Here is a 22,029-nt window from a genome sequence, read left to right as displayed (position 1 = left end):
TAGATCTCAGAAGCTTGGGGGAATGTAGTGTAATATAGAAGCTGAGTATTCTTGAGTCTCCTTTTCTCTGAACACTGAGCTCTTACAGGTTTCTATGTTAATCACAATCTACTACAAGAAGAAGCTTACCTGATGAAAGTTCAAAGATGCTTTAATCTATGGCTATAATAATTAGTCGTTAGGAGTTCATTTAATGTTATGTCCATTTAAAAGAATAATAGTATAAGGAGCTCACCTAAGGCCTATGACCTGTCTAGTTATAAGATCTTGGATTAATTATGGTATAGAATTCAACTTCTGGCATGGATGTGAATTCCAATCAGAAATTGGCTGGCTGGCCTCATGGCTTTGAAAGTAGCTCTGGTAACTATGACCTCATGGTACAGATAGCAAACCTGGGTAAAGGAAGGAGTAGTTCTGGCCCAGGTCCCAATTACGTCATGAAGCAGTTGTATGGAATTGATTAGTGATGTTCCAGCAGCGCTCTATATAACTCAGGGATAAAGTTGGAGAAGGGGCTGAAACTAGATGAAAGGCTGCATAAATTAGAAAGCTACCTACAATCTACCAGCTATCAGTCAATATTGTTACTTCAGATCTCAAAAATTTCACTGTTATCCCAGGAAATAGATGAAGGCCAAACCCATGTATGTATTTTTATGGTGGTGGAACCTGACCCCAGTTCTTCTGGTTCTTTTTTTTCTTTTTTTTTTCTTTTTCCGGAGCTGGGGACTGAACCCAGGGCCTTGCGCTTCCTAGGCAAGCGCTCTACCACTGAGCTATATCCCCAAGCCCCCAGTTCTTCTTATATGTGAGACAGATCTCCTAATACCCATTGACCCATTGCCTCACACTCATTGTTTCCTAGGCTTGTCTTCCAGATCTAGTGTAGTGATAGCTTAATTCACAGTTCAATCTAACCATTACAAATCTGGAGCTTCTGAGCAAGAGGATATGCTGTAAAGCACAGAGTAATTATGATGACATAGCTGCAACCAAGTCTGAACTCCCGCAGCTTCTTCCTTAACATACAAGGAAAATCTATTCTGGCAATAAAATTTGATTACACAGAAACAAAGGCACTATTTCCAGAGCAAGTCTAGTTCCAGGCTGGTTAGCACTTGTCATGTTTATGTCTTGATTGGCTGGCTATCAATAGTTGTCTTGTCTAGTTCAATCAATAACTTGGAACAGAACAGGACATAAAATGTACATGTCAATATTTGACAGTGGGAAAATTTAAAATCTGCGGCCTTGAACATGTATATGCCAAGGAGATCCTGAAAAGGAGTCCTCAACCCATGACTAAGAAGCTATTGACAGGGGTGGAGAACCCATTGTTTTCTAGAGGATAATCCCAAGTAGACATCACACCAAGTGGATAGACCCCCATCTCAAGTATATTGGGCACACATAGGATTTAGTGGATCATTTTAAAAGGATACAAATTTAGGAGCAGGTAATGATGTGGGGTTTTAATCTAAGATAATTAGGTAAGAATTAAGGGACAAATGTGATTAAAAACATTATGTGGCATGCTCAAAGAATTAATTAAGACATTATATTAATAAAAATAAAATGCAAGAAAAATGTAAGGGCAAAATCCAGAAAGGATATCATCTCCCTTTTTATGTATCATGTCTATAGGAACTAAGAACAATTTCTACCACCATGTTGGACTGACATCTCTTAAACACAAGAGAAAAAGAAATAAGTTCTACTGTAAGTGACACTCATGCATTTTAGCCAAAATAACACAAAAGTAGCAAAAATGATCATTGTTCAAAATAACCTTGGAAATTCCAGAATAAAAATAATTACACATGTAAAGTATAGAAAATATTTAATAAAAAGTGAAGTATTTTCAGACATGACAGTGTAGATATCCCTATGATCCCAACTATTGCTGGAGGATTTCTGGTCTAAGACCTATCTCAACTGTGTAGCAAGACATTTATAACAGTGATTCTCAACGTTTCTAATACTGTGACCCTTTAACACAGTTCCTTATATTGTGGTGACACCTAACCATAAAATTATTTTTGTTGTTACTTCACTGTAAATTTGCTACTGTTATTGGTTTACAATGGTTTTAGATGACCTCTGGGGAAAAAGTTGTTCAACGTCCAAAGGTGTCACAAGCCACAGGTTGAGAAACACTAGTCTAAAACCAAACCAAACAAACAAACACCAAAGTCTTAATGATCTTATACACTCGAAAGAGACACTCCTTAGCTATTTATAGTTAATAACTCAGGCAAGATAATTACATAATTAATTTGCATATTTAAAATGAGTAGCTTAATTTTAGAGAGACGTTAGTCTAATCTACGGGACTAATTTACAGTGAAAGACTAAGAGTTTGCGAAATATCATTGACCTAGTTTACCTCTCAAATCACTTGATGCCATATGGTGTTTTGCGTGTTTGTTTAGGTGAAAGCATGTTCAGTTGCGAATGCACGACATCTGTGAGAGAGCCTTCTTCCTTAAGTGGACATCATTTTTATCAACTTTTCAGTGTCTCACTAAGAACAATGAAGAAGAGTGTGCATAAGGAACATCTAGACGAAGAGACTTTGGGTCGAAATAGCAGGGTTATAATCATGCATGAGATCAAGTTGTCAGGGAAAAGTTCTTAAGCATTAGAGTAAGAGGCAAGGATATGCTACATTTTCAACAAGGTATTTTAATAGCATTTTATGGTCAGAATCTGAAATGTGTGTCCCCTGCAGGCTCCTGTTTTAAGTGTTTGCTCCCTAAGAGTTGTAATATTTTGAAGGCTTTGGGATCCTAAGATAAGGTGCTGGGCTCGTGGAAGTAGGTAAGTAAGGGTGGGTTTTGGGGGGCTTTCATGATCCTGACTTTCTAGTTTGGGTAGTTTCTGCTTATCTGCTACCATTGAGCAAGTGACCACAAGCTCCTGCTACAACAAATAGAGTTGCTTTCGCTCACACAGGACTACAGAAATGTACTAAACTTAACTCAGCTGGAGGATACTAATATAAAGTAAAAATGAGGAAAGGAGGAGAAGGAAGAGAAGGAGGAGGAAGGGTGTGAAGGAAAAGCTGCTAGGCAAAATGAAGTTTAAACTTATTTCTAGTCCAAGATTGTATAATACATGAGTTCAAATCTCAAGAGGCTTCATGGAGACTCTCTCAGACTGTTCATCACTTCAACAATATCTGTATATTTGTCAAAGTTTTTCAAGCATTGGAGAGGCTCAAAAGAATAAATTATTCAATATAGTCTTACATTGAAGCAATACAAGGTATGCATTTTTCTTTTTCTGTGATGCATGAAACTTTAGCTTTAAATCTCTTAACTTTAAGATTCTTTCTTAGCAAAATTAGAATATTCTTGGTATTTTCTTGTGCAATATAGGTAGAACTTATTATTTGATGTAGGTTACTAACAACAATAACAAAAGAGTATCAGTCAACTGTTCATTTTCTGTCACTTTTATTGAAATGCATATCATAAAATATTACCTTCTGTTTAAAAAGAAAATGCAAAAAGAATTAGAAACTGTAAAATATAGTCTTATACTGTGGGTAGCAAAATGAGATAGTAATAAATAATGAAGAGACGAAAAGAGGAAAATAGATTGTTTAAGAACATACTTTAAGATAAGATAGTGAATGTTTTTTTTTTCTAAATGAAGCCTACCAGTCCATGAGTGTGACGATCTTCCAGTCTTCTGACATCTTCAAGTTCTTCATTGTCTTAACATTTTATCTTACAAATCTTCACTTTCTTGGTTAGAGTTATTCCAAGATATTTTATACTATTTGATTATTGTGAAAGGTGTTACTTTATTGATTTCTTTCTGCCATCTGTTTGCCATTCGTACATAGGATGGCTACTGATTTCTGTGAGTTAATTTTGTATTGAGCTACTTTGCTGAAAATCTTATCAACTTTACAAGTTTCTCAGTAGACTTTTTAGGCTCTCTTAGGTGTGCTATATATCATCTACAAGTCAAGTTACTTTTACTTCTTCCTTTCCAATTTTGATCCCCTTGATCTCCCTCAGTTGTCTTACCCTTCTAGACTCATGTACTATATTGTACAGGCATGCAGAGAGGGGTTACCTTTCTCTTGTCCCTGACTTCAGTGGAACTGCTTTGAGTTTTTCTGCATTTAAATTGATGTTAGCAATGGGCTTGACTATGTTGAGGTATGTGACCTGTGCCCTAATCTCTCCAAGACTTTTTTCAATTATGAAAGGGTGTTAAATTTTGTGAAAGGACTTTCTATATCTATTGAGATAACCATGTGGCTTTGTCTTTTAGTTTGTTTATATCATGGCTTACATTTATACCTTTATGTATGTTAAATTATCACCACATCTTTAGGATAGGGTATAAATGATCATGGTGGAGGATATTTTATGTATTCTTGGATTTTGTTTCCAGGTAGTTTATTGAGAATTTTTACATCTAAATAAGGGAAGCGAAGGTGTCTGTAGTTCTCCTTCCTTGTTGGGTTTTTATATGGTTTGGGTACCAGAGTTACTGTGGCTATATTTCATGGATGAACAATAGTACTTCTGTTTTATATTGTGTAATAATTTGAAGAGTGTTGAAACTAACTCATCTTTGAAAGTCTAGAACTAAAACCAGCTGGCCCTGGGCTATTTTTAGTGAGAAGACTTTTAATGGCTACTTACTTCTATTTCACTAGAGGATACAGGTCTCTTTAAATAGCTTACGTGGTCTTGATTTAACTTTGGCATAAGTGATTTGTATGGAAACAATTATCTATAACCTTGATATTTTCCAATTTGTTGGAGTAGAGTGTTTCAAAGTATTTCTTCGTGATTGTTTGCATTTCTTTGGTGTCTGTTCTTATATTCTCCAGTCAGCTCTAATCTTATTAACTTTTGGATCTTTTCTCTTTGCCTTTTAGTTAATTTGACTAAGGGTGTGTCAATCTTATTGATCTTTTTCAAAGAACTAATTCTCTGTTTCAAATGAGTCTTAATATTGTTTTTTGTTTGTATCATATTGATTTTATTCCCGAGTTTGATCATTTCTTGTTGTCTCCACGTTTTGGGTGTGATTTCTTCTTTTGTTCTAAACTTTCAAGTATGCTATTAAGGTATTACTATGAGATCACTCTGAGTTTGTATGTAGGCACTCAGTCCTTTGAACTTGCCTCTTAGAAGCACTTTTATAGTGTCCCATGAGATTGGATATGGAATTTGTTTTCATTCAGTATAAATGACCAACCTACCAAAAGAAAACTACAGAATCAATGTAATCCCCTTCATCACGCAGAGACCTTGAAAGAACAATTTGAATCTTTGTATGAGGGCGCGCACACACACACACACACACACACACACACACACACACACACACCAAAAAAGAAAACAAAACAAAACTCAAATAAGATAGCTTAAAAATCTAAATAATAAAGAATTTCTAGACATATCAAATTTCAAGCTGTATTACAGAGCTATAGTAATAAAAACAGCATGGGGTTGGCATAAAATCATCCTTAGTCACCTGACATGTTATCAATGAAATTAAATTGGAGATCAGCAATAAATCTATATACCCATGGTTGCCTGATTTTTTTATAAAAAAGCCAGAAATACACGCACAAACATACAAACACACACAAACATACACAAACATACACAACATATACAAACACACACACACACACACACACACACACACCATCTTCAATAAATGGTGTTGATCAAACTCAATGACTGCATATAAAAGAATCCAGAGAGACCCACAGTTATCACTCTAAACTAAACTCAATTCCAAACGGATCAAAGACCTCAAAATAAAACCATTTATATGGAAGCTGGTAGAAGAGAAAATAAGGAATGACCTTTAACTTGACAGAGAAAATTCTTCCTAAGCAGAACACCATTAACTCAGGTACTAACATTAACAATTAATAATTAAGCCTTTTGAACCGAAAATCTTCTGCACAACAAAGGACCCTGTCATTCTGACAGAATGAGAAAAGATTTTAACCAACTATGCACCTGATAAGAGCTGATATCTAAAATATATAAAGAACTAAAAAACCCTAGATATAATAAAAACAAATAACCCAATTAAAAACATGGTACAGAAACAGAATTCTCAGAAGAGAAAACGTAAATGGTGAGAAATGCTTCAATGTTCAACATTCTTAGTCATCAGAGAAATACAAATCAAAACTACTTTAAGATTTCATCCTGCACTCATCCCAGTGTCTAAGATCAATAAAACAAACGATGGTTCGTGTTCATGAGGATATGGAATAAGGGAACACTCATCCATTGCTGGTAGGATGGACACTTGTACACACACTATGGGGATTGGTGTGATGGTTCCTTTGGAAGATAACAATCTATTCACTTCATCCAGCTGTACCACTTTTTCACATATATTTAAATGCTTCATCCCACCACAGAGACAAGCATGTTCTTTCTCAAACATGTTCATTACTGCTCTACTCATAACAGATATTGAATATAACCTAGATGTCCCACAACAGATAAATGAATAAAGAAAATGTGCTACATTTACACAGTGGAGTATTACATCGCCTTTACAAAATGAAATTCATGAGTAAATAGATAGAACTAGAAAAAAACATTCTGAGTGAGGTAACATGGACCAGAAAATCAAATATGATATTAGTTCTTAAGTCAATGATGACCAAGCAACCAATCCCTAGAATTACAGATGTTAAATACAGAGTAAGGGAATAGAAGGCACAAACAGATCTCCTTTCTAAAGGGAAGTCGAATATATAGGTATGGATGTATATGGGGGAAGAAGGATGACAAAAATGCGGATGCTTCACTCCTTCTTTAAAAGGGGAACAAGAATACTCTTGGGAGGGGATAAGGAGGCAAAGTTTAGAACAGAGGAAGAAGGAATAGCCATTCAGAGCCTGCCCCACATGTGGCCCATACATATACAGCCACCAAATTTGATAAGATGGATGAAGCAAAGAGGTGGAGGCTGACAGGAACCGGATGTAGATCTCTCCTGACAGACACAGCCAGAACATGTCAAATACAGAGGCGAAGGCCAGCAGCAAACCACTGAACTGAGAACAGGACCCCCGTTGAAGGAATCAGAGAAAGGACTGAAAGAGCTTGAAGGGGCTTGAGACCCCATATGTACAACAATGCCAAGCAACCAGAGCTTCCAGGGACTAAGCCACTACCCAAAGACTATACATGGACTGATCCTGGGCTCCAACTGCATAGGTAGCAATGAATAGCCTAGTAGAGGCAGCAGTGGAAGGGGAACTGGGGGAGGATGGGGAGGGGAACACACAGATCAAAGGGGAGGGGAGGGGTTAGGGGGATGTTTGCCTGGAAACCCGGAAAGGGAATAACATTTGAAATGTAAATAAGAAATACCCAATTTAATAAAGATGGGAGAAAGAGAGAGAGAAAGAGAGAGAGAGAGAGAAGGGATGAATGATACCAAGGAAACATGGCCCTAGACAGATGTATACCAGATGGGTTCTAAGATAGAGAGGAGAAGTAGACACATGCCCCTCACCTTAACCCAGAAACTCTTTCCAATTGTTAACCAAATTAAAATTTTCAAATTAAAATTTCATTTTCTCCAAAGAGATAGGAAACAAACCACTCTTATGGGTAGGCTGCATGTCAACTGGTAGAGAGACAGCAGAAATGTAAGATACAAACTCTAAGGACAAAGGCTGCCTCAGGGAAATACCAGGTGGCTGGGACTTTAACACACTGTTCCAAAATTTAGGATAACACCCTGTCCCAGGAAATGAGCTAGCTGCCCTTAGCAGTCCCCCATCAGCATGAATAAGCTAACCACAGTAAAGGTGGGATCTTGCACCACCCCCTCTGCGTGCCAAAGATATTTCCCCACCAAGGGCCTCCAATTAATTCAAAGGACAGTAGACAGCCAGCAATGAATTCAACAGGTAACAAGCCCCACTAATGAGAAATAACCAACTCATGCTGTAACGTATAGCCTATACGCTGAAAAAGTATAAAAAGTGTGTGCTTTTGTTCTTTGGGGTCAACTCTGTCCCGATTACAGGGCCATCCCAGTGCACTGGATTATTAAACCTCTTGCTTGATTGTATCGCTCTCCGCCTCCGTGTTTTCATGAGTGGGACCTCCTGGATGTAGGGCTGATTGGGTCGTACAGAAATCAAACCCAACCGCACCTTTGTAGGTTTGTTGTCTCATGTCGTGCCAGAGTTTTTTCTCTATTTTATTTTATTATTTTTATTTTATCTCGTTATTGAATTTTTTTCACTCTACAGATACTTTGGTCATATATCATGGCTTCCCCTTTGATGTTTTTATGTTATTCCTGAGTGTGTGAATGAGTGAGTCTTTGAATCCATACCTGTTTCTTCTGTTCTTTCTTTGTTTCTTTCGTTATGCCCTATTCTGACAGGTTAGTTTCTGTTTTGTCTTATTATATTTTATTTACCTTCGGTCTCTTTTGATTACATTTCATTACTATCCCTTAGAAGCCTGTTCGTTTTCTGATAAGATGGGGTAGATCTGGATGTGAGGAGACGTGGGGAAGAACTGAACTGGGAGGAGTAGAGGTAGGGGGACAGAAATTAGAATATATTATGTGAGAGAGAAAGTTTATTTTTAAGAAGATAAAGAAATAAAAACAAAATATGAAAAAGCAAAATTGTATGGGAGATGAATAAAAACTAAGTTTAAGATACATTATGAATAATGTATCACATCCCAGAATCTATTCAGTTGTACTTTGGTTGGTCTGAGAAATTGTTATAGCACAGCCCAAATGACTTGTAACCATTGAACTGTACCCTTCTCATCAACTCTGTCACCTCTGTCCCCATGAGAACTTAGCATCTAAGCTTCTGTTTGTTTCCCTCTTAAGTTTTGCTTATTTTCTCCCTCTGGCTTATTTGAAAGGTGTTAGAACTAACTCTCATTCATGTTTCTACTAGTATGTGCCATACTTGTCTTGTTTTTTCTCCTGTATAGTAAACACAGTTCTTTTCCCACTCTGATTATGGGGTTTCATGAGTACTAATGCAGGAACAGACTCTGTTACCGTATTAAGCCTTTTGCAGATCATTATGAGAAGTAATTTAGAACTAATATCTTTACCGATGCCAAGCCTTGTATCCAGGCTTGAGAAGCAAGGTGTGTGTCTTTAAGGAGCCCGCAACCTTGTTTACAAGAGAGCTTTAGGGGTGGAGGCTGGCTTCTGCTCTCAGGAACCCTTAGCAGGTGACAAATACGATAATTGTTTTTGAGTACATCTGGAAATGGATCTGCAAATGAGGAAAATTGCAAAAATAGAAAAGATAGTTTAATTTTCAATAAAGTTTGCAGCAGGTTAGTTAACAATGTCAGTCCCTCATTATTTCAGAGGCAGGGGAGAAAATGCAATTGCAGGATACAACTGTGGAATATATTGGGATGCTATCATCAAGCCCAGCATGACTTTTATTGTTTGGATAAAGCTCAGTGCTATGCTCCGGAGCCTAATAAACACTGGAGTGCAATTCAGTGACTTCTATTCCCAGCTGCTCTTTGTTTAACACGAAAGCCCAGCCACCAACATTTCAGCTCCAAGCTTGTGACTTCCTGGGTGTTTAGGCATTTTTTTTAAACTACATTTTTTTTTAAAAGCATCAAACAGAAGCTTAAGGGTCACCCTCTGGCTATCGACCCCTCTTCTCTATTTGAGGGATTGTTGGGCTTAGAGAGGTAGAGTAAGTGCTTAGAGGCCAGTTGTAGGTAGGCAAACAGAAACCCGCCCTCCCCTAGAATCCACTGCCATGTGGGACTTCCTGTATTGCAATGTTCTGTTTTTCCATCGACAAAGCTCCTGCTCTTATTTCGATGTGAAGGTCCCCCATATGTCCAAGTGTTTGAATGCTGTCTCCAACTGAAAACACTATCTGGGGGTATCACAGGGTCTTCAGAAAGTGGGATCTCACTGGAGGAAACAAGCCTCCAGAAGCAGGTCTTCTTTGTCACATGTGAGCCTTTCTAACGAATGTATGATACATATACTCAGTAGAATTATTTTACACATTTGTTAACACAGAGCATGCATATAAAATAAATATAACAACCAGGGCATTGTTACTTGCTCTCAGGTTGTAAAGGATATATGATAATAATTAAAGACTAAGAAAAATGTAGTGGAATTTGCATGTCAAAGGATAAAAAAGAAAATACTATACTGAGTGAGGTAATCCAGTCCCAGGAAGAAAATGTAGTATGTTCTCTAATCTCTGTGTATTCTAGCCCCAAATCTTTATATTTTAGGAGATACTATAAAGTAATCCCAGAGGCCAGGAAGTATAGAGGACTGGGATGAGAGGGCACTTCAAAGAGGAGAGGTGGAAGGACTCAGGAGAAATTGGGAAAATGGAGTGAGGTGCTTCACAGGGCCAGGGGAGGGAGGGAGGGAGGGAGGGAGGGAGAGAGAGAGAGAGAGAGAGAGAGAGAGAGAGAGAGAGAGAGAGAGAGAGGATAAATAATACTATGAATATTCAAAAAGCCACTGGGAAACATATTATTTTGTAACCTTACTTAAAGTATAAATATCTCAATGTGAAACATGAAGTCCCAAAGCTGCTAGAAGAAAACATGCGACACCCTAACACAATGTAGGCACCGGAAAGGACTACCTGGATATAAATTTATTTTGTCAGTAATTAAAGCACAAAACTGAGGAACGCAATCTCATAAAATTTAAAAAAAAGCTTCTGTACAGCCAAGGAAACAATCGATGAGTGAAGCGGCAACACGCCAAGCTGCAGAGATTCTTTGCCACCTATACATCTTAGAGAGGATTAATAGCCACAATATAACAAGACCACAACAAAGAATCAAGAAAACAAATCACCCAATTAAAAAGTAGGCCATTTATCTGAACAAATAGCTCTTAAAAGAAGAAATAAAAATGGCTAAGAAATATGTCTACGTCTTTAAAGTTATCCATGATGCGATTATATTCCCCCAAGAGCCATAGACTAACAAAAAAACTCAGTGGTGCCAAGCACAAAAACACTTTCTGTGAGTTGTTGGCCAGGAGTATCCAAGAGTCTCGGCAGGCAATATAGGGTCTTGCTACTGTCCCTGGTTGCTCCCTAGAATGAGAAGTTAAGACTCTATGGCTGAGGACTCCACACACCTCAGACTCAGGACTTGGAGGAAATTAGCTGAAACTAATTAGCTGGAATCCTCCTCTCTAAAGACTAGCCTTTACGGTATTCCATGGTGCTGTGCCAGCAGCCAATAGAGAAAAGCAACCAATGGTCCAAGCCAGCTTTAAATCCTATGAACTACTACCACAACCAGCATGATGAGGTATTCCCAGTAATATATCAGTGGCCCTTTTAGCTCAGGGGTAACCCATGTCTGTCTAACTAGACTTAATCCACTCAATAGGAGGGGATCTGTGTCTGGTACTGAAAATCCAGAGAGATACCTCTCATTATGCAGGTGAAAGCAGGTCCAGGATAGAATGGGCCTGTCATTGGACGAGAAGGAAGGATGGGCGGGACAAAAGTTTTAGAGAGGAGGAAACCGGGCGAGAGGAGAGGGAGCAGCAGAGAGAACATGGCGGCAGATGTTAAGATTCCTCTCTGCACATTTACAAGTTGTTATGAATATTCTTAAGGAATGGATGTGTACAGGATTTGTCTAGATGGGCAAATTACATCTTATCTAGATGTTCAATTATATCTTATCAATTGGATCAGAGGTTATTGTGTGGTGTGTTCTTTCATGTGGCAACTTAATTGAGTTCAAGAGAGTATGTGGTAGTGGGACACACTGGGCACTCCATAAAATTGGGATGTGTATGCCTGGCATGATGGTAACCTGCCTTGGGAACTAGATGGGTAGAGAGATCGCTGCTGGGCTCAGAGAGTAGCCATCAGCAGTGTGAGATGGGATGGTGCTTAGTGGGCGAGAGACACCTTGTTGACTGAGATGAAAATATCCCATGGATGCCATGTAGCCCTACGGTGCTAGCACTAGTGCGGGATAAAGGAAACCTTCTTTTAATTATACCACAACAGACTTCTCTAGACCTATCAGAAAGTACCAGGATGATAAAGGGGAAATAGCATCTTCTAGATATGACAGGAAAGCTGCATCTATGAAATCTCAGTGATCCGATTTCCTAAAAGGGAACTTCCTTAGCCATCACATCTACATGGACAAGGGAGAGGAGGGAAATTTCACAAGCCCCATCTCTAGATGAAGAGCTACAGGCAACCAGTGGCTGCTAAGAGAGGAAGAGACAGTATTACTTGGGGATTAGCCTCCTGATAGATTAACTTATTCAAGTAGTCAGCTCGAAGTACATGTACACGTGAGGAACACTAAAGATGTGTATGTATTTCTGTAAAACCAGGACATGAATTTGAGAGGAAGTTGGGAGCATGAGAGGAGTTAGAGGAGGAGGCGTAGAACTAATTAAATGCAATACTCACATATGGAATTCTTAAAAAATTAAATTAAAAAAATTGCATAGTTTTAAAACTGAAGTTTTAGTGTTTAATATTTGTAGGTTATTGAACCACATTGCCCAGAGGTCCCAGAAAAAGATAGAACAAAATTGAAGAAAATAAAATTGAAAACTCTTGTAATTGGCCCAGTAAATGCTGAATCCAATGAGATCTAGGGTGATGGTGGTTTAGGTGGAGAGGAGGAGGGGAACAGAAGGTGAGGTTTAAGGGTTATAGTAACTGAAATAGAGGTATAAAACTCAAGAGGAAATGAAGGCAGCTTCTGTCATTTCAGGGACAGAATTTCTGCTCTCCGTTTTGGGGATGATACTGAGCAAATCCTTTTATCAAAGGGCAGCTGCAACCGAGTAGGCAAAGTAAAACCTTTATGAGTGCCATATTCTAGAATTCCAGGTCTAGACAAGCACACCAAGTGAGCATTGGCCTAGCACACAGACTACCCTGGGCTAAGACACTGTCCCTTAGCTCTAAACACATCTAAACACATCCTCCTAAGCTTGTGTTAGAATTCCACAGGATTCATTTTGCTTTACCACCTGGCTTCAATCTAAGCAGGACTGGAAAGACAGAAACAAGGGCAGAAAAGGAGTAAGAGCCTTGTTTCTTCCAGGTTTTCTTGTTCATGTGGGCCACTTAGCAGTTATCCCTTGACTCCCTGTGGCTTCTTTCTCCATCTCTAGCCTCTATGTTTATTTGCCCACTTGCTTCTTCCAAAAATGGTCCTACCAGGCTCCCTGAAACAAGAATCCAAGCCTGAATGGCCTTCCTTCTCAGAGGCCCAAATGCTAACCCTGCTATATTCTAAACATCAGAGCCTGGCAGCATTGCTACCTCAAAAGCCTGGGGATTAGCTCTCAACATATTTCCATCCAGTTTCCAGGCTCGGAGGACCTGATGTTGCCGAAACCAAGGGCTTACTCATTCATTGTTTTGTCCTATTCTGTATGAGATGATAACTTAGAATAAATAGAGAACTCTGGCCAATTTTTGCCTTTCTGTGCAGAAAGGGAAATTCCGTATGGAAAGGCAGAAGAGCCGAGATGATCATTTGAAACTGACAAATGTCTGTCAAACCTGGCTCCAGACTCAGTGACACTTGATTGACAACTGTTTCAGTTTGCCATGTTTTCAAAATAACTATATGGTGAATAAAAAGCCATACTTCAGATTTTGAAGTTTGATTTTTTTTTAACTTTTTTTTTTCTTTGACACACGAGAACACGTCTGATGAACCAGCGTAAGAGTCACCCCTTCTATCCTGTGTGAACAGGACTGCCGTTCTACAGTGAACCGTGCCGCTCAGACATATTGCTGCGGAAGAGACATCTTGCGCATGTTTTAACGTTTATTCAGCAGAGTTCGGATTTGCCTGCGTGTAATTCTACCACAACCTGAAGATTGTTGTAAAAACTTTCGATGCTCAAAAATGTAGGTTTCTTCTCTTTTTATTAGCTTCTCTTGTGAATACTTTGAGGCTACTCAGATGTTGGCCACTTTCAAGAACAAATATAAACATCACGGGCTTATTAACTGTGTGTGTGTGTGCGCGTGCGCGTGTGTTTGTTTGTGTTATTGACTTTTTGTGCAAATAAAGCTTATTGGTTTTGAATGACTAAAGAAAACGGATGGAAAACAAAGATATAGAGAAAATGGAAAAGAGTCTTCAGTTTGATGCCATGATAGTAGTCGCTAGTTGCTTGCTCTAGCAAAATGTATTCCCCCCCCCCCTTTTTTTTTTTTTTACAATGAATGACACTTTATTCAGTCATTTTCTTTACAACTGAACCTCTGGGAATTCACAGTTGACATCCTTGCCTGTGAGCTTCTTGTACACACCAGAGAAAGTTTCGACCTTGTACTTCATGTTGTTCTGCTGCTGCGTTATCTAAACGAACTTTTATGAGCCGGCTGTCATCTAGTTTCACGCGGATCCTCTTAGCCACAAGTGCACTTGGGAAGACCAAGTCCCCAAGGATGGTGACGTGAACTGCTGTCAGGGTGCGGCTTCTGAGTTGCTTTTGCTTGTTTTTTTGTACGGCTTTTCGGGTTGGCTTGGGCAGAATCCTCTTCTGAGCAATGAAGGCTACATGTTTCCCACTGCGCTTTTTCGCCAGTGCAGGAACTTGCCGGACTTGGATTTTCTAGAAATATTTCAGTTGAGGAAATGGTACAAAAATTATAACTTTCCAGCCACCACCAATTTCGATTTCCTTTGCCGCACGGATGTTGAGTTCCCGCAGCTGCGCCTTGAGATCTGAGCTCCTGTCAGCAGCACCTGAGAGACGCCAGACTTGTACACGTCCGGCTTCTCGCCCTTGGGCTTCACAATCTTGATGCTCGAGCCGAACATGGCTTCGTCCTTACCGACGAGTGCTGGCTTAGAAAGAGGAACAGCTCTCGCGAGAACCAGAAGGCATCCCTAAATCATTTAGCAAAAGAACTACAATTTTATTTGCACTGCTCATCACATACTGAACTGCAATCACCTAGAATATACTTGCGTGGTAGATAATAACAGATGGGACACATATTGATCATGATATTTGGAAAGGATGTATAAAGGGGATTAAATCTCTTCCTACACATATCAAGGTAGTTTGGATGAACTCTCCTCCATTGTCTTGGGCATTAAGTACCCAGTTGTGGATGTTCTTTGTGGGAAACAGAGGAAGCGTGACTTTGCTGGAGGAAGTTTGGTACTGGAAGATTAGTTTTTAGAGTTTTAAGACTCATTCCACTTCTAGATCATACTCTCTACTTCCTGTTTTGGTTCACGACCCGAGCCCTCAACTTCCTGCTTCTGCTACCAGACTTTACACTTGCGGGCATCTTTCCCTATTTTGGTGGACTCATATCTGAGGTCAAATAAAACGTACCTTTTCTATGTCGCTTGAGTAGTGTGGAGGATTTTGAGGGTTTAGACTGAAAATGTGGAATGCTGTAAGCTATGCTTAATGGAACATTTTAGTAAATACCTGGACGAAAATGCAAAGAGGTACAGCTCAAGAGATTTGAGAGGAAATAGTTTTAGCTGTTTGGGCTAGGGGCCCATTCTTGCTATGTTTTGGCAACAAATGTGACTGCTTTCTACTCTTGTTCTAAAAATTGCACGAAGCTAAATTTTAAAGTGGTCGATTAATTTCTTTTGCGGAATACATTCCAAGACAGCTTCATATCGACTCTGCCATGTTGTCATTAGTAATCACTCTTCTCCGGCTCTCTAATGAAAACTAGCAAATAGGGTTAAAAGAAATACAAAATGCATGGTTCTGAGAGAAAAAGAAGACGTTGGTAATCTTTGTGTTATAGCTAATGCTTATGGTGAAAGAGGCTACAACTGTTAAGATTGACGCTATTAAATTGTGACCTCAGGATCCACACTGGAATAAAAGAAAGCATGCCATCAGGGCAATTTTCCACCACTGCCACCACCACAGCCACCACTGCCACCACCACCGCCATCTTGGCTGTGATTCCAATGTCTGAAAGTTAAAACGTCTAAGGACTTTGCCACTCCTAAAAAAGCAAACACAAAAGCTACTCCTAATGTGGTTCAAGCAAGAGAGGGTCGGTCCCCAGCTGGCAGTTCAGCTGGACAGTGTCATCTGTATGCTGGTAGCTTTACATTCTCGAGGATGCCCTAGCTTCTTTCACTTGTCCCAGGCCCGCTTAGCTTGCTGGCATGTGTCCCCACTGTGAAGAACAATTATCTCCCTGGAAGTTGAAGTCCAAATAATTCCTTCTTTCTATAAGTTGCCTTGGTCATGGCGTTTTAGCACAATAATAGAAAAATAACTAATATGTACAACTTCATCTTCTCCTTTCAGTTTCGTTTTTTAAATTTTTTATTATTTTTTTCCAAGGCGAAAGCATCTCGTGAAGACTTCGAGGTGTTCATTTAGGAACCGCTATGGCAGCAGTTCTCAACCTGTGGGTCGGGACCCCTCGGGCAAAGGGGTCTGTATCAGTTATTTCCATTATGATTCATAACAGTAGCACATTTGCATTATGAAGTAGCAATGAAATAATTTTCTGGCTGGGGGGGGGGTCACCATGACATAAAGAACTGTATTAAAGGGTTGCAGCATCAAGAAGGTTGAGAACCACTGCTCTATGGTGAAGGGATGATGGTAACATTCTTAAACTAACTTCACTGGAAAGCAAGGGGTCTCAAGAGGTGGGGTCCAAGCCTGATGATGTACAAGGGTTAGAGCCCTAGCGATAACGATGGACTAGAAGGTAACTTTCCATATTATGAAGCAGGAATAGACAGGAGTGGAGGCTGACATTACCATATGTACAATGAAACTCTTGGGCTATGTCTAAGCTTCATTGAATGAAAGAAAAATAGACTTCTGACATGTTTATACAATGAATCATTAATATAATATAATACAATACAAAGTGATACAAATGCCCTTGTTCCACTTAATATGGATACTTTACCTTATTTTGCTTCTTTTTTTTTTTTCATTTTTATTAACTTGGGTATTTCTTATTTACATTTCGATTGTTATTCCCTTTCCTGGTTTCCAGGCCAACATCCCCCTAACCCCTCTCCCTCCCCTTCTTTATGGGTATTCCCCTCCCCATCCTCCCCCCATTACCGCCCTCCCCCCAACAATCATGTTCACTGGGGGTTCATTCTTGTCAGGACCAAGGGCTTCCCCTTCCACTGGTGCTCTTACTAGGCTATTCATTGCTACCTATGAGGTCGGAGCCCAGGGTCACTCCATGTATAGTCTTTAGGTAGTGGCTTAGTCCCTGGAAGCTCTGGTTGGTTGGCATTGTTGTTCATATGGGGTCTCAAGCCCCTTTAAACTCTTTTAGTCCTTTCTAAGATTCCTTCAACAGGGGTCCCGTTCTCAGTTCAGTGGTTTGCTGCTGGCATTCGCCTATGTATTTGTTGTATTCTAGCTTTGTCTCTTCGGAGAGATCTACATCTGGTTCCTGTCAGCCTGCACTTCTTTGCTTCATCCATCTTATCTAGTTTGGTGGCTGTCCCATACATATACAGCCTTATTTTGCTTCTTATTAAGTATACATTAAAAACTTTTGAAACCATGTAAATACATCAAAGATTTAATGCTAAATTCTGAAAGTTCCCTTTATATAAAAAGATGTGTAAGTTTTAACCGCTGACTAATCATATTGACACTCTCCAGTTACGAGTTCCCAGATGTTTTTTAAAAGACTGTTGCAGGTTAGGCAGAAAACACTCTGTGGGGTGACGCTATTAGGTTTTAGGACTGTCTGTAAGGGGCTGCTGCACACATGCTGGCCCTTTAAGTCGATTCATCAACCCATGCACACGGGCAGAACTCCTCCCGAGGCTGAGACACTGGGTTTCAAAGTCTCACAAAGACATGCTCACTCTCACTTGATGATTCAGAAGCCGAGTCTCTCTCTCTGCCCTGTTCTTGCCCTCTCTTCTCTCAGTCTTCCTTTTCCTCCAAAGCAAGCCAGGAAAAAAAGGAGTGTTTCTGCTCACAAATAGTCATAAGACCTAGAACCTCTGCCCCCTGGATCCAGTCAAAAAATAAAAATAAAATAAATAAAAAGAAAGAGAGGAAGAAAGAAAAAGAAAATGCTTCTCACTTTCACCTGATGTGCTGTGTGAGGTGTTAATCATGAAGAGGCTTTCACCTCCCTTGTCTGACTGGAGGTCATAAGACCCTAATTCCATAGACTCCTGCTTATGTGTAGAAGAATGAAATTCTACAACTGAGGGTCAAGAAGAACCAGGTCAGTCTTGGTTGGGTCTCCTATTCATTCTAGATAACATGTTCTGAGCCCATAGCATGCCTGCCTTGTTTTTTTGTTTTTTTTGTTTTTAATAAAATCATAAAATCAAATGGTTGTTCTCTATGTATTTTTATCTATTTTTGTTTTTATTTTTATTTCTAAAGCAGGGTCTCAGTATGTTGGCCACTGTCTCAGTTAGGGTTTTATTGCTGTAAACAGACACCGTGACCAGGGCAAGTCTTATAAAGGGCAACATTTAATTGGGACTGGCTTACAGGTTCAGAGGTTCAGTCCATTATTATAAAGGTGGGAACCTGACAGCAAGCATGGTGCAGAAGGAGCTGAGAGTTCTACATCTTCATCTGAAGGCTGCTAGCAGTATACTGGTTTCCAGGCAGCTAGGATGAAAGTCTTAAAGCACACCCCCACAGTGATACTCCAACAGAGCCATACCTATTCCAATGGGGCCACACCTTCTTATAGTGCCACTCCCTGGGGAGAGCATATACAAACCAATACAGCCACATTGACCTCACCCGTAACAATCCAGTGTCTAACTCCCAGGTGCTAGACAATAGGCATATAGCATTATCGCTACCTCACCTGGATATTTGAGTCTCTAATCTAAAGACTCCTCCATCAACATAAAACTAACATCAAATAAATTTGTTGACCATATCACTGTTAACCTGTTTTCTGTTAGTTTATTTCAACAAACTCAAATATCAAACTTGCAGAACAAACATGTGGGTTCCAAGGGCATCCAGGATTTGTTATTCTACCAGTGTCTGCCATTTCTATTAAGCCTCACTACTAGAACTGATATATTGGCTCTGTCTTATTCTGTGTGGTTCTGAGACTCTTTCATTTCTTAATCAGAGAATGAAAAAAAGTTCTCCTTCCTTCTCTAGAGACTTTCTGCTCTTTATCTCACATAAACCTTAAGATTTTAAAATTTACACATGTTTTCCTACATACTGAAATAGCAAGCGTTGTCTATGGTTGCCACATCTTTGTTAAATGACAATGGATAATTAAACTATGGAAGTTATGGTTTCTAATAAACTATTTTATTATAGCAGCTACTGTCCTTTATGATAGGACTTTATTTGTCTGGACTTAAATGTTTAACATAATCAGATTATCTTTCTTTACAAAGTGTAACCCCAACAGGCCTGCAGACCTTAGAGGACCCCAGACTTTAGCACAACTGACATGATAGAAGTCCCATTTGGGCCATAAAAGTCAGCATGTAAATGGCACCACCTGCCAAAATGAAAACAAAGATGTGATTCATCAAAGTCTATAGTTCTGGGAAAGTGTTTTAATGTGGTAACTTTGTCTTTTGGCTTCTGTAGTTCTGTTTCTGAGTAATTGTTCTTGTTAACTAGAGTATGTCAACCTAGAGTAGGGCTTTGGTGTTTAAAAAGTTACCCTAAGAAGGCTGTGGTTTACACAAGGATCCTGAAGACACAGTGTAGTTACCAGCTAGCTAATAAAGACTTTCTATTGGTTTAAGCCGTTCTGTGAGCAGTCTTTCTCTGGATAACCTACAACAATGACTAATATTTCCAGTCACTTCCTGTGGTGGAGAAATTCCTAACTGTTTTGCAGAGATCATTTAATATTAACTCAAACATGCAGAGTAGGTATAACCAATTTCTGCCTTCAAATGGAAAAAAGAGAAAGTTGGAGTCTTCTAGGAAGTTCCCCAGGTTTGTGTGGATTATAAATGATTGACTTTTCAACCACTATTCGCTCTGATCCCAAGTATGTACTGGAACTTCGGATGCAATCTGGGATTTTTGTATCTGATTAGTGAATCAGATTCTGATCAGTAGCCCAAAGATCGGGCTGAGCGTATCCATTTCTGACAAGCTCTTAGTCACTGGTTGATGGGATCTATTGTTTAGTTCCATATGACATAGAGAAGCTTCCTATGCTGTAGCTGCTCTGAGCTAAGCGTTGTTCCTTACCAGATATTTGTATTGACTTCTAATTCATCAGGAGATAGGCAAGAGTTTTCTCTGTCAACATAGGGCAGACTGCCACCTCAGGTATGCTTCTCACCTTACTTTCCAACTCTCCAGTAATGCCTTGACACTCAGTAATTACCTAATACAGCAATAACAGTTTCCTCTCTGATATAAATATATTTTTTATTATAAGCTTTACCTTTCAACATTGTTGTTGTGCAGAGAAACTTGATAGCATGGATAACTTGATTTGTTAATTTCAGATAGCTACCAGGAGAAGCACATACCTCACTATTTGCAACTTTCCAAAAGATACTATATGTCCATCATACCCAAACACCCAAGCCCTCCCTATAACACTGGCAAACCCTCTAGGGATATCTCACAATTTTCATCATGGATAAACATTAGCCTTGAAGTCATATCATGTGATTGATAAATACCATGGGAAAGGAAATGAACATGCATTCATATGTCCCAGGTTATAGGTGGGATTTTATGCCAAGGGAATTATTACTTTCCTTCAAAATTACAGTATGTAATATCCCCACTCACCTATGGAAGAGAAGGACAGAGAGAGAGAGAGAGAGAGAGAGAGAGAGACAGAGACAGAGACAGAGACAGAAGCAGAAAGACATATACACACAGAATCAGAGTCACACAAACCATAAAGGCTTAGAGTGAATACAAGTGTATAATAAAACATTTTCACTCTCATCTGACTATGTAAGACTTATAATGAATTAACATGTCACCCGAATCTTGAGCAATTTCTCCAAGTCTCTGTACTTACGGATCAAACCAGAAAATTCCATTTGGAAGTTTCTAAAGCCCACTGTGCACTCATTTCTCACAGAAAAAGCAGGAGGAGAGAGAGCTTCATTGAAAATATAGCTATGAAAACTTCTGAGCAAATACTCTACCCTGTGTGGCTTGGCACACTAAAACCATGAGGTATGAAAAACCCACATAAAAGCAACCATATTTATGCAGATTATGAAGCCAATCAAATCAAACCACAGTGAAAGAGGAGAAAGCATGAAAATTAGGTAGTGAGTCCTTAAATATGAATGAGTAAAACTAATGACAGAAAGTACAATGATTAAATGTCATAAATCCATTAATGAAGTAAGAGATTTGACATGGAGTTATTAAAAGGAATTTAATAAGAAAAAAATAATTGAAATTACCAAGAACTTCAGCCTACAGGAGAAAATGAATGAAAATGGTAGAGTGATTAGCCTACCTAAAAGATGGCAGGAGATGGTAAAGTGTATGCATTATTAAGGTTAAGAAATGCAGAGAGAAAATGGGGGAAGTGACATGTTTGAAGATGCAGGGACTCTCAAATTAAATAAGACTATTAAATTCTGTACTCCCAGAAAAGAATACAGAAAAAGGGTAAAGAGAAGGAGAACACATCACAAAAACAACTGTCAGAGAAAGATTTATCGCCTGTGAGGCAACAGGAAGTTAGACAAGTTGCAGATTCCACAGTACAGTGGGCATGGGGACATCACTAAGTGGTACCCCAGATGTGTTAACTGGCCCGATTGCTCGCCAGAGTTCAGACTCCAGCTGGACTGTCAACTCAAGACAGATTGATACTGCTGAGCTTCCAAAAGAATAGAGAGCACTTTCTCTATAGACTTCGATTTCTCAATGATTACATTAGGGTACATTTCAATAGAAAATAACCAACATCCTTATCTGCTCAGAGGCAAAACTTAACTCCTCATCTCCAAGCGTGTCAATTTTCAAATGAGCATTGCCCAGTGTTTTAATTTTCCTAATTTCCTATTG

The 22,029-nt window shown here is 39.2% G+C and overlaps 1 protein-coding gene and 1 pseudogene; both read right to left on the bottom strand.

Annotated features, from left to right (window-relative positions):
* Positions 1 to 22,029, bottom strand: part of Erich1 (glutamate-rich 1) — a gene marked incomplete at its 5' end in the record, with an annotated part of 52,793,804 nt that overhangs the window by 11,665,363 nt on the left and 41,106,412 nt on the right.
* Rps7-ps14 (ribosomal protein S7, pseudogene 14) lies at positions 14,280 to 14,855 on the bottom strand (annotated as a pseudogene).

This window comes from Rattus norvegicus, chromosome 16 (genome assembly GCF_021556685.1).
Source record: "Rattus norvegicus strain SHRSP/BbbUtx chromosome 16, alternate assembly SHRSP_T2T, whole genome shotgun sequence".
Classification (NCBI taxonomy): Eukaryota; Metazoa; Chordata; class Mammalia; order Rodentia; family Muridae; genus Rattus; species Rattus norvegicus.
This window is presented reverse-complemented; position numbering and strand designations above follow the sequence as displayed.